Genomic DNA, 9,461 nt, shown 5'->3' with positions numbered 1-9,461 from the left:
TGCCCGTGCTGGCGTGTGTTATTAATTTTATTACACCGAACAAGCAAACATGCAAAGACACAAAAACACAAAGCCTTCTTCGAGTACAGTTTGCCTTTCTGAGTCCGGACCTCAGCGTAAAATGTTGTCTGTGCAGAGTCTAGGGTTGCCGCTGAAAGTTTGCCTATCTCCTCGGTGGCGTATCCACATTTGTTGCTTGCATAGTCGCTGAACACAGAAATTGCATTCCTTGTTGCCATTTTCGTTCGTTTGCTGTTTACTTGCATCAAAATATCGTCTAACTGTGCCGGTGACAGCTGTGCATGACGTTTCGCAGCCATTGTTGCTGACTGCTTACAAGCGAACGACAATTTGTTACCCGCAGAAAGGACGCGCAGTAAGTAAAATGACGTCATCCATGTAATATCAAATGCAGAGGGCATCATCAAGTTCGCAGAGGGCATCATCACGTTTGCAGAGGGCATCATCACGTTCTTTTACATGTCACGTGAGTCATGTTTAACCAATGGCAGTGCACGCTGAGTGAGTGAGGTGTAATAATTTATGTTCCTCCGTCAGAGGAGACAGTGATACGGTCATGAGCATATGATTAAAACTTCTTTGTCGTCTTGCAGTGAAATCCACGCAGTGACATTAATGAGTGCCTCAAAAGAAATAGTGGATATTCTTGTCACGAGTGAGGTTTTTAAATGAATGCCAAAGCTATCGATATGAATTATCCATAGTTATCCCAGAAACCTAGCGACCCCATCGACAATAACTAGTGATTCTTTCGAAACGTCGTTTATGTTCATCACTTTTCATTCTTGCCGCATGTCGCGAGATACTCATAAATGTTAGTTGCATGATCGAAAGAAAACACACCAATTCCTGAATACAACATAGGTAAAATCACTACAATGCAAGTAGGATATATCGCTCATATCAAATGATAGGAATATACGTCTTTGATGGTGTTCATGGAACAAAGGTAAGAGAATTGCTAGCCTGGGCCCCGACCTGCGATTAGACTTTCATTTGAGGCGATAAAAACAGCCTTGTAATCGTATCTGCGCAGATGTCCCCGGTTGATCAGATGCAACTCTGCAAAGGAATAGAACGCGTTGATTTCATGAGTGGGGCAATGACGTAATGGCGACTACCGGTGCCAAGTCAATTATCTATGGAACATATTTTATGATATATACACCACAAAAAAGGTACGCAGAAAAAGTGACTGGTTCTCGGTGGACAGGCTTACAGGATAAAATTTCCACAGATGGACCTCGCTGTGTATTTTGCATCCTGCAGGTTACGCGCGTAGTGACCTGCGTGGAAGTTCAAAACCGAGTAAATACTACAACTGGGGCCAGTCTTTTGATTTTACCTTACATATAAATGGTTCGTGACAATCTCCGTCTCGTGCCTACAACCATTATGGATTACATACTCTAGACAGCTACAAGACATTTTGACTGATGACATTTGGAATAGGATTGCTCATAACCCGGAACAGTTTACCCAATTAACCCTTGACCCATCTGCGCTTATACCATGTGACCGTTTGGACATTATCATCAGGATTGAACTTGTGAGCAGAGAGTACATTTTTAAATTACACAACAGAAGATCAAAGTGGCTGAGTGGACCAGAGACTTGAGGGCTGCCCCAATCTCCAAGTTTTTAACAAGTTCGTCTTATTGTTTTTATGTTGTGATGTGACTTATTTGTCTCTTTTTTAACTACAAGATTACTGGAGTTACCAGGTGCTGCGAAAAACCAACGCAGGGATTTACGAAGATACAATACAATATGCATTCAGCCCATTTGTCTGTTTTAGGCTTTCGTGATGTTTCACCCTGACTAACTCATTGGCTCTGAAAACTGTTACGTTTGATAACACACTTGAAAACTCTTTCAAAGATATCAAGCGCAAACACAGTGCACAGACAGAACGTATCACATTCAATGTCTACAACCTTACTTCAACAGCAAATTCCAATTCATTACATACGAAATACAGGTAGAGTTTACTTTTTGAAACGAAAGATAATGGCGATGGGATGTGAAAGATGGCTTTACTGCACACAGGGGTGGTGTCATGTTTTGATTCACAATAATTGACCTACCACTAGACTGTTGGCAGTCCCTTGTGCCTTTTCTGTCTCTTATTGGTGTAGTCTTCTCGCACATACGCCGAAGGCGCGAGCTAGGCATTCCGAAAGCAAACGTTGACACAAGGGACTAGTGTCTGTTGCAGGGCTTGGGTTGCTATTAATTTTTCATGAGATATGACGTCGAGAACAGGGCGTAGGCAAAGAAAGAAATTTGCTGTCGCCTCTTTGGGTTGGTACTGTTTCCAACTGGCCATGACGTGACCGGTTACCTGTCAACACTTCCTCTACATTACAGCAGGGTTTTGCCTTTTGTTGCGGTTGAGGGCGCAGCGGAACAAAACAGTCAATCGTGCCTTACGGCACTCGCGGCTCGCGCCTTCGGCGCTTCGCTTGCGATTCCCTCACCGTCGTATGTGCGAGAGGCTACACCAATAGGAGACAGATAAAGGCACTATGGACTGTCGACAGTCTAATCTATTTCATACACGATTGCAAGTCATTGAATTGCTTTGCTGAGTATAAACATTATGATGAGGTCAGCATCACCGTTCGCCTCTGTTATGACATACAACGGGAAGAACACAGATAGCGTGCAATTTTAGAGCATTTTCTCAAACTTTAATGACCGACTCGTAAATACATATTTTTTCAATTTTCTATTTACAGGTCAAGGCAGTCACGCTAATTCGACAGTCTTGGCTAACATCACGATCCCTTGTGCTAACATGAAACGGTGCATTATTAACATAACACTAAATATTCACTTTCAATACATGTTGTATTTGGTGCATTGCTGCTGGTCAAATATTTATCTTGTTGCTTCTGAGTCGTTAAAATTCATTGTGTCGAGAACTAAATAATGTACATGCGCGACTTGCTATTTTATATTATTAAGTTTTCTTTTACAAATGAAACTTAATATTGAATTATAAAAATTCAATGAGCGATGAGCGATTCTAGAAAAAAAATGAGTGGATAATAAATTAATTCTCGGAGACTGTTAAGTATCAGGTGTACACTCGTCAACACTAAAAATTCTGCAGCACTATCAACAATCATTTGATGTTGAGAAATTTTAATTCTTGCAAAATGCAATTTTCTCATCAAAAAGAAAGACCTCATATTTTTTATCACAGAGAATTTTCGATTTTCAATAGGGGGAGAGCAAATAATCAAGCAGATGACGAAGCCCATTCAAAATTTGTCGGTTTGATTTCCTTATTTGGCAAATTCAAATGTTTTCGAATGAGACACATCGTACCAAAACCGCTTCACAAAATATATCCACTCATTCCTTAAAATGAAATCCGTAATTTTACAATCTGATGTGGTCATTCTTGGAGGACACTGTTTTCACAAACGAAGATTAAAATATGGCTGCGTTTTATGAGAACTGTGTATTTACAGTGGTCGTTGAAACACAACTACCAATATATCATAAAAAGTAATTTCCAAAAAATATGTTTAGTATTGTGATGTTAGCGGTTGTTTGGCAGTTTGAGCTCGGAATGTTCTAGCATGCCATTTCTTTATGACTTCTCTACGAGCAGATTAGGCTTACAATGATATTTATTCTAGATATGTAAATTTCTAAGTATTCTTTAAGACTTACCATACAAGCTGACGACTTATACATATACGTATGTACATACATCCATAGTTTTGTTACCCAATCGCTTATTACAAGGCGCCAATTGACAACCTAAACTTGCAAGATGGCAGCTCGATGTACGTCCGCAGTTATTGCTTTAATTTTAGTAACTGTGACCTTCAGCTTTCTATTATACCAAGGTGAGTAATTAAGTAAGACAATAGCTGTGATAAGAGTATAATTGAAGGACTTTTTGCAACCTATTTGTTTATCAATGTATTTCAATTATTACATCTCTGATGTGTCTATGGTAAAATTCTTACCATATTCTTTACAGATAATATCACACGTTGGAAGCAGCTCGGAGAGATATTGGACCAAGGAAAGCAGATGGTAAGATCGCGATATTTTTACAAAACAGGGATGGAAGATCATCGAAGCTAGACAGCTGCCTATGTGGTACGCTACGTTACTTTTTCTGTGCAGCACACACAGGTTGTATAGATAACATAGTAGATAAAAAGAACCAAATCTTTTGAGTGTTTGGATAAAGGTGACGAAGTACTTATCAAGTTGACGAAATCTAAACAGGGACTGAAATTAATTAGGACAACACCCTGGGTAGACAAAATTAAATATACTGTATGTGGAGGGAGGCAAATCAGGTTTTTTCATGAGACGCATAGATAATCAGTGAGGGGAATCACAGTTCCTCTATGTGGTTGCACGAACGGAAGCAGTCACCCAGACGTGTGACGGAACTGTAACTTGTTCAGATCTCATCAATTCGACATTATTTGACACCTCTATCCAGACACTCAAAAGACTCGGTTCTTTTTATCTAGTACTATGAAATCCACACATCTTGAGTGTGCTGCACGAAAATGTAAACGTAATATATTGGCAACTATTCAGCTTTGATGATCTTCCCCGTATAAACGTAACTGAAAAAATAGAATCCCTGAAATCAATCAGATACCACCAGCTTGAAAATGAGCTTTCTTGACAATTATAGGTAAACATGTAGACAGAAATGTCACTTTGTTGCAAAGGTAAATGTATGCGGTGGTAATTATACGGAAACTATAAAAATGCCTGATACTTTTACAGGGGCAAAATTTTTCAGTTTTATGGAGCTTGTCGCTTATATGATGAATTTGCTTCACGAAACGTTTGCTCCCAAGTTTGGTGCATTCGCGCCCTACTGCTCTATTTGCAATTCTGTCGCAGTTTTATATAATGTACTAAGCTTATATATCATTGGAAAAAGACATTTAAGCATTACAACCAACGGTAAGCAGCGTGTCGCAAATCATCATGTGATCAGAGATTGATTACTTTTGAAACATTTGAAAGGTATTTATTTTCCACGACTGCAAAGAAATCAGTAAAAGCAAAGCTTTATTGTATGAAAGGAATTTAGATTGCAGTACAAACACACTATTTATATGCAAACTTCTACACTACTCTACTTAAATTCGGCAGAATTTTCCCGTTTTCTTGTTGTTCATGTCGCAGGGTAGAATGGTGATAAAGGATTTGGTGAAGGGCACTTTTATTTAAAAACCATATCATCATCTATTGTGGCATGAAGCCCTTCAATACAACCCGAAATTTTCGTATATTTGTTTCACAAGTTTTTACATAGCGCGAGTTCTACTCGAGCAAAATAAGAACAAGTATAAACCTACATATTTAAACTGAGCACGAAATGAGGTTTACTGCATATTTGCTTAAGATTTTAAGCTGTTTAGTTTGTGTACTAAAGTTAACGTCAAATAAAATATGACGTATTTTTTAAATTACATAGGGATTAATCCAATTAGTAACTATAAATGACAAATAAAACATACTCTGATGCAGCCTTTGACTATTTATCAACATTAAATTATCCTGCATATGTACACCTAAGTTTATCACTGTGCCAATTTGAAATTCCTGTTTAAGATTTATTAGACTGGCGCTACAGACTTGAATTTTTGACCTCCTTGCGACCTTACATCATATTTCACGACAATTTCAATGAGTTATCTTACAGTATATTCCATTTTACCATAATTGACAATGATTTAAGTAACTTTACACACTTATGTGTAGTCGCCAAAGATTTTTAAAAACCTGGCAACAAAATAGCCGCCCAGGTGTCATACCATAATAATATTGATAGGCCTTCATAAGTTGGAGTTTTTATTATACGTGTGTCTGTCTCTCTATTTTCTATTTATGTATATCCATCTGCCTATCTATCTTTCTGTCCGTCCGTCCGTCTGTCTATCATGTTGCGACTGGCTGTCTGCCTGTGTCTCTATCCGTCTGTCTCTATCTTTTTGTCTACCTACCTGTCAGTTTGTGACTATCGCCCTATGTCAGTTCCGTATATTGTGTCCCTAATATGTGTCGACGCGTGTGTCCGTCTCTCTGTATGTCACCATCTCCTACTGGTCCTAATTTCTCAGTCTACCTAGGTTAGCTTTGCGTCATCTTTCCATGTTTCTCTGTCTCTGTGCCCATCACTCTGTCCGTTCACGTGCCTGTCATGCTTTCTCAACTTTTTTTACACAAGTGAATGTATGTTTAAAGCATCGTGGACAAGTCTCATAATGAATTTTGTCTCTCGCTTGCACTAGGAGCTTCAGACAAAGTTGCACGAGATCAAATTTGGCAGCAAGATAAATCTGGGAAGCATCAAAGTTGAAAATGAGACTAAACACACACTGTTCCCTTTAGAAAGATGGGCGTTGTTGCTGAACGTTGTCACAAATGTAACTTACAAATGTAACAATGGTCAGCGAATGGGCCATCCTTTACCATTGGATGGTGGTTGGGATGTCTGTCTGGATGTCGGTATCAAGCCAAATGCATGCATCGTGTATTCCGTTGGGTAAGCCATCAATATAAATTTTCATAAATATGAATTTCTTTTAAAGGTATTCACAAAAATAACGAAGGTGTAAATTTATTATTGCATGGAAATCAATATGATATTAAGTGGTCAGTTGTACGGTCAAGAGTTAGAATTGTTAAATTTTGAAATGAAAAGACGATAAATATATTTGATCCCAATGACTTAATTTTTTAGTCTTTGTAGCTATAGTGTAAATAAGTGGCTTTATGTGATTGCCAAGAAATCAGGTTTCTTATTTGAAAAACAAAAGCGATCTCAGGCATGCGTACATCAGCCACTCACTCCTTCACTTTATTGTATGTATTGTTTTGTATTCTTACAGCATAGCCGATGACTGGTCTTTTGATGATGACATGGCTGAGTATGGATGCAGTGTGTACAGCTTTGATCCTTTGTGAGTCTAAAACTAAATGTTTCGCTCCATCCAATACACAGGTGCATGCACGCACACAGGCGTACATGAGTGTTCATAAGCATACGTATCACACTTACTAAGGCGATTCTATCAATTATAAGAGCATATCGCCCGTTCGATTCCTATTTTTAAAGTCGCCGAAGGTCGTTGGAATAGAAATAAGACGTTTGACTTCAAAGATGTTTCAATAGGAGAACGCTGCATTCCGCTAGCCACCAGTCTTCACTCAGAAGTTTCAAAACAATAACGTTGGTCAAACGCTGGTATTTATAAGTGTCCCTCAGATATTAAAACACCCATAAAACACTTCACCGTCTCAAAAGGCACACACATTTCTAGCAATTACAAATGATACGCTGGGTGAGTAGGCTTTCAGGTACTTCCCTTATATTGTGAGTACCATCATTGATTTGGCACAAACGCACAGTTTATATCTATTTTGTGTTTTTCGCCGGTACGATGATCTAGAGGTCCATGTATCTTTCTTTCATGAATTTGACTTTGTTTGTGTATCGGTTATTTACTGTCTGTTTTGTGCTGTTTTGTGTCTATGTTTACAACTATTGTATTACGAATTCTGACCTAGTGTTATCGGATTATGAATTGGTATGATTGCGATTATTTTTCCAATAGAAACATTTTGTTTGAATTATGTTCTTTAGTAATGGATACAAAGAATATCGGCGCTCGGAGCGCAATTGGTTTTATGACATTGGACTCTGTGACACGGATGATGATCATATGGTCCATCGGTACGGAAAGGAGGAGACAAGGACGATAAAATGTAAAACATTGTCATCGATTAAGAAGATGTTACATCATGAACAGGTGAAATATTCTTGAACCGTGTTTCTACCTTAGACTGTTGTAGATAACGAATCGTTTAGCGACAAATTCGTGACGTCACGTTTGTTTTCTGTTTTGTCGTACTTACTTACATACTTGGTTTGTTTATGATCTGAGATTTTATTCTTTTCCTGGAACAAGTTCCTTTGAATCGTGTCCGCTCACTTCGTGACTCAACAGTTTATAAATTGGAGCGATGATTTCAGAGCACAGTGGACTTAAACAAGAAGTAGATGAAAACTTGAGCATTCCTTGAAATAATAAGTGCCGGAGCTAATTTAAGGAGTAACTTCAACGGCGAAGAATTTTGAAACACTTTCATTTTGGTTCTTACAGAAAACCGTTGACGTTTTGAAAATGGACATCGAAGGTGACGAATTGAAGGTTTTGCCCCAATTACTGAAAAGCGGTATTCTCAGCGATATCAAACAACTTGATTTAGAGCTACATCCCTGGACAAAGGACATCCTCACAGTTTATGAAATGTTCAAGACACTACAGCAAGATTTTGGATTTGAATTATGGTCTGTAAATGAAAATAAATACTCACCATTGAAGGACTATGGGCCTTATGGCGGTACTCATCACCGACTACTTGAACTTGCATGGGTCAATACAAAGTTTCTCAACAAAATATAGCAAGATTATGATTATTCAAATGGGCATAAAAGATTATGCAAATGGGCATAGAGCATATTTATAATATTGTCTCATCGGATCGCGAAAGAAACAACTTGCACAACTTGGAATCTTAGCGAGTTTTGTTTCATATTTAGTCGTGTTCGCTTTATTTGTTTGTGCAACTGGTTTATCTTCCACCACTTCTTTCAGCCTTACTAGACGACCCTGTTGTCGTGGGCGCATTGTTTGAACTTGACTCATCATTTTCAATGGGACATCAGGTGGTATGGGACAATAATTAATGTAGCATAATACATGGAATGGCGTCATGGAGCACTGACATTCAAGGATCGTTGTCGCTGTGGAGTAAGACTTAATTTGTATCCACATCGTTATGGATAAGTGTGCCATCGTCTGATGAACTCACGTTGCTTTCATTCGGAACCACAAATCACCTTCACCAACTAAAAACACAAAACGTAGTTCGGGGCCTGCTGTCTACACTTAAACACAGTCAAAGTTGTGTGTGTGTTTAATTATACTTTGCTAGTAATATGAACGATTACAATTCACAAGATCAGCGCAGAGGAATATGGAATATGTACTCCCCATGTGTAAAGAAAAGGATGTTGCTCCGTCCCGACAATTTAGTGGTATGTGGGAAAAAATGGGCTTTCTGAAATCTTAAATGAACAAGTCTATACTGTTTTGTATCTTCAGGAGCCTGTAGCTATAACTTTTGATGATTTGTTTTTACTTGATTTGTTTTGTTTTGTTTTGTTTTGTTTTGTTTTGTTTTGTTTTGTTTTGCTTATATTCGATTAAACGGTAAAAAATCGTCAACTCAGTATACTCCATTGTTATTGTTGACAATTCTAGTTCGGGCAACAATTCAAATGTCAACAATAAATGTACATTTTACTCTTAACGGGCTAAATACTCGGTATTGCATCATGCATTTGGGGAGTAGCACATGAACATGCGATG

At 38.3% G+C, this 9,461-nt stretch overlaps 1 long non-coding RNA gene across 1 annotated transcript; it reads left to right on the top strand.

Moving 5' to 3' along the window:
- Positions 1–6,901: 6,901 nt before the first annotated feature.
- Positions 6,902–9,249, top strand: LOC139132495 (uncharacterized). Its single transcript, XR_011552325.1, has 3 exons — positions 6,902–6,986; positions 7,670–7,835; positions 8,190–9,249. It is a non-coding gene; the product is annotated as an uncharacterized lncRNA (long non-coding RNA).
- The last annotated feature ends 212 nt before the right edge of the window (positions 9,250–9,461 follow it).

This window comes from Ptychodera flava, chromosome 5 (assembly GCF_041260155.1).
Source record: "Ptychodera flava strain L36383 chromosome 5, AS_Pfla_20210202, whole genome shotgun sequence".
Classification (NCBI taxonomy): domain Eukaryota; kingdom Metazoa; phylum Hemichordata; class Enteropneusta; family Ptychoderidae; genus Ptychodera; species Ptychodera flava.
The sequence above is the reverse complement of the archived record's forward strand: the minus strand, read 5'-3'. Positions and strand labels throughout refer to the sequence as shown.